The sequence below is a fragment of the Mustelus asterias genome, chromosome 15 (genome assembly GCF_964213995.1).
Source record: "Mustelus asterias chromosome 15, sMusAst1.hap1.1, whole genome shotgun sequence".
NCBI lineage: Eukaryota > Metazoa > Chordata > Chondrichthyes > Carcharhiniformes > Triakidae > Mustelus > Mustelus asterias.
Genome location: NC_135815.1, coordinates 55,376,996 through 55,381,712, shown reverse-complemented (window position 1 = coordinate 55,381,712; position 4,717 = coordinate 55,376,996).

The window sequence follows — 4,717 nt, the reverse complement described above, 5'->3', positions numbered from 1 at the left end:
AAATGGCCAAAACATATCAAATTTATTCAAATACTTTTTCTGGTCAAGTAATCCGTTTTGATTACTGCTAATGCTTGCCAAAACCCGGATCATATACCCACCCCGTTACACAGTATGATAATGCCCAGTGCGAAATCTTCACATTAATATTCATTGCCAGCCACCGATTTAAAGCTGTTCTGATAACTGAATTGCCAGATCTGACGATTGTCTTTAAAATACATATCCTGCCGTAGATGAGATTTTAAGTTAATTTTGTTTGATTTTAAACCACTGAAATGTTAAATAACAACAATCAATATATTTTATGCAATTGTTTTATGATTCCAGCTTTATGTGGGTACCACCAATGATCTGCTTATATATATTGACATATAGATATATTAGAAAGACAACAAAGCATTATGTAACATCATGATCAGTTTACGAAAGATTATTGGTTACGAGGTGTGCACAGGTGGGCTAAATATTACACTTTACTGAAAAGTTCAGGTGTTTTTTTTAAATGACTTCGGGAGCTTTGCTTATTTGGAACGATTTCAATGTGTCCTGTAGCGGTTAGCGGGATGTATGCAATCAATTTAGATTCTGATCAATACTTTATTTAGAAAGAAATCCATGTCCTTATTCTATCCATCCCAGCCCCCAAAATATAATTACCTTGCTTCCTAGACACACTGTGTCTCGCATTACAACTTGATATGACAGTAGAAAGAAGCTCTAACAAATGTCAAGTTTTTGTTTTGCAATGGCAAGTTCCATGATATATTACTGCTCAAATACATGAAGTCTAGGAACACTTTGAGGCACGTTTTGACCCAACATTCTGAATAGTTGGAAGATGTTTCCAAAGAAGTAATGCAATTCGAAGTGAACCTCCTATGTAAAGTGGTAGCTGGTCGTTTAATAATGTGCAGTAGTGTTGTTATTAAGAATGTTTTGTGTGCCGGTGCATGACTATAATTCAACTCTAACAACAGACTGGCTGAGTGGGGTCCCCCTGAAAGGGTCGATGCAGGGCTTGGCAAACGTAACCTCTTGGCTCTATGCGCCGTCCATCTGTCTGCACTTGAGTCCAGACAGATTCAATAGGTCCTTGTATGCTTATGTCTGGCCGCAAAAAGGTGAAATGGTTTGTATTAAGACTAGCTAAATGTTCAAGTGTTTATCATAGTGGTGACCGTTGGATTGAAAGAAACTTAAAATGATGTCCAAGAGTGGCGTCTCTCGTGATGTGTGGGCATTCCAGGAAATTAAAAGCAAATAGTTAATATTGTCTTCGTAAATAAAGCACACCTAGAGAATATGTGGACCGACAAAACACCTGTAAATATATTGACATGGAGGGGATAGCAAATGAGATATACGATGCTATTATTTAAAACATAAATAAACTTATTTTTAAATTACCCATCAAATGAAATTTAAAAGATTGTTAGATTTGACTTTTTAGTGAATAACTTTCTGTTGAGACAAAATATAATCAATGACTCCTGGTAGGAAATGATATACATAAACGTAAGAAGTCCGATAAGACATAAAGACATTAGGAGGCTATAAAGACGATACTGTGCTTGCTATACATTGTACAAAAGCCAGTTGGTGAACAGTAGAAAGGGGATATACAAACGTCTATGTCTTACAGGATAAAACATAGCCGCAAGAAAATATTGAAGTGACATATATGGGGAAACTTTGGCATTTGGATGTGCAGTTTAAAAAAGTTGAGGGAAAGAAAATAAATGCAGCATGGCACAACCGGTTTCTCATTCCTGTAAGGTTGCTATAGTTTGCAAGAGATGATCCCTAGGTTTTGGTGGAGTGGGAGGAGAGAGGAGAATGCTCACGGTATATCCAAGCTAATGAAAGGTACTTGTTTTCATCTTATTTGGTGAAAGCCAAAATCCAGTTTTACAAGTTTCTTTTTTTCACACCTGGACGGCAGGGCGGGGGAGGGAAGGAGGGGGGAGAGCAATACAGACCCAGCTACAGACAAAACAATCTTTGTTGTACTACTACCTCTCGGTTGCCTGTCTCATCTTGAACAAAGGCAATGAATATTATAGCACCAGATCCATATGTATAACATAACACACAGCATGCATGCCACCAATTACGTTTGGATTGTACAGCAGGGGCATTTCAAATGCTACACTTTCTCACTCAATTTTGTATGCCGAGACACACATCTTTTGTTCGCGATTAGTTTTGGTACAAAGCCTACACGATTTGCACTTCTGAATATAGTGCAAACGTCATCTGAGCGCTTTCTGCTCAAGTGCCTCCTAATATGTGGGATGGAATATGGGAGCTTGTAATTGACACTCATTTTTACTGGCAAGCGCTGGCACGTCTTCAAGACTCTGCAGACAATACAGAAAACATCGCTAAGTTCGCCTTTATCTTCAATAGGTACTGCGGCGAACCTGTGCAATAAGGCTCGTCGGATGTGTGGTAATGAGAAAAAAATGTGGCCGAAAGTGTTGTATTATTGTTAATAGATCAGTCTTGTCAGCGGACAGACATCAAACAGTGCTCTCAGTTTAATGTAGTGAAAGCGAGTAAAGTCGCATGTTGCCACAACTGTCCACTAACCCAAAATACAATAGTTCATTCAAATTTATAATCTCTTTTGCAACAAAAACGCGCTTCGAAGTTAGATATCCGAGAGCAAATCAATTAGTTATTCAAGCATTAGTTGTCATGTTACAAACTAAGACTCTGCCTTTATCATCCTGACAATTGAATTAAACTTTCGAATTATGCATGCTGTTGACCACTGACCGCAGCAGCTATGTAGATTATGCAAAACATTTGATTACAATCAGCAACTACAAGGCCCTGATCACCGAGCAAAGGTTGGCGGCGGTGGGGTGGGTGTGTATGTGTGTATGTGTTGGGGGGGGGGGGGGGGGGAGATAACTTCTTCAAATACCCGGTGAGAAAACAATAAAAAGAGTACATTTACTGAATGATCGAGGGAGAAAAAATAATGACAAAACAGCAGAGTGATTTGATTTATTTTGCGAGTGGGTCGCGACTGTTAATGCCTGATCATTTACATATTGAAATGCGACCAAGCGGACACTCAATTTTCCTGCCCATGTTTTGCACATGGCTCTCTCGATTTTCAAGCAGCCAGGTTACCTCGCAACGCCCCTTGAGGAGGTCAGGCGGTCGATTCCGCGTTGATCAATTTTGACTGCAAGGCATCAACATTATGAAAAACACCCTGGCACCAGATGGAGCGAGGTCTAGGTAAAGGTCAAGGTTAGCTCAGCCTGCTATTGAATCGGCTGCGTGATAGATCGTTGACTTGCTTTGCTCGGAGGCACCCATAGGGGTTTCTGCGAATAAAAGGAGTCACAAGTGAAACGCTTCGACGCTGCTCTGAATGCTAAAATAATTATTAGGATGCATTAAAAACGAGTAGCCAAATTCTTCTTTGAGAAAATACACACACACAGATCCGCGCTCGGAACATTTACTAAGCAAATCAGCCGACTTTGAATACACAACTCCAGTCACTGGGTACATGGCATAAAGTTATAATTACTGAGCTAATCAAAAGATGGGATTAATTTCTTCACTACAGACTTGTCCACAAAGTGATCATCAGATTCGCAGTTGGATGCGTCCAGCGTTCCCCCAACCACCACCTCTCCTCACTCTCCTTGCCATTCGAGCGAGTAGTGGGGGATGATTGTGCTGGGTCCGAATCGCAGACGGCGGACATTACACACAAAAGTAACTTTTATATGCCCACGCCGCTAGTGTAAATCGCGAAAGTATAGAAGAGACGGGGGTGGGGGGGGGGGGGGAGGGCGGGGGGGTATTGGTGTGGGCTACGTTGTTTGGCTGAGACTGGGCAATGCATGGATCAGCTAACTCAGTTTAGTAACTACTGGACAAGATGGCAGATAAAAGCTGACCAGGTTAGCAGCCAGCCAGCTCCCAGATGCAGATTAGATCAGAAATCATTTTGCATTAGAAGTGGGGGAGGTCTGCTCGAAGGAACTTGGCTCTGGCAGTTCTGCAGCTCTTTGCCCTCGCTCACTATAAATTTACAGGACCCTCTCCTGCAGAAAACCGCACGTTAAAAAAAAAATCAACCTACAGTCATTTAGAACCCTGGCAGATGGGAAATGGACTTTCACCGTTTTAAAAGAAGTGCCATCCACCCTGAGTTTAAGAGTTATAAAAGCATTTTGTTTTACATCCATGACTTTAAGTAACCTAACTTCCTCGTGTAAGAGGGACGGTACAGCTGCAACCGCAGATCTTATCGGATCGTTGAGTGTCAGTAAAAATAGTTAACCCTTCAACCACTTGCTCCAGCTGGTGAAAAGAAAAAAATGGCGCAGTTTCTGTTAACATATCTTACCATTGATCACAAATGAGTTCAATTTCACTTCTGCTGCCTGAACTGTTTGGTTGGCCATATTCACGTTCGGGGCTCTCCAACTAAAAGCATTTAGACTTCATAAAAAAAGCACCATCACATACACAAGGTTACGGGGGGGGGGGGGGGGGGGGGCACAACACTCATACTTCATGGAAACAATGACTTTAAACGACTCTGAAATCTTCCATATTATACAGTCCCTGTTGCATCAGTACAGATTTATTGAACAGTACAAGTTTTATAAAAACAAGATTCTTTAAACTCTCTACCCCGAAAGCTATCTCGCTGCATTCCCCAATCCTGGATCCGCGC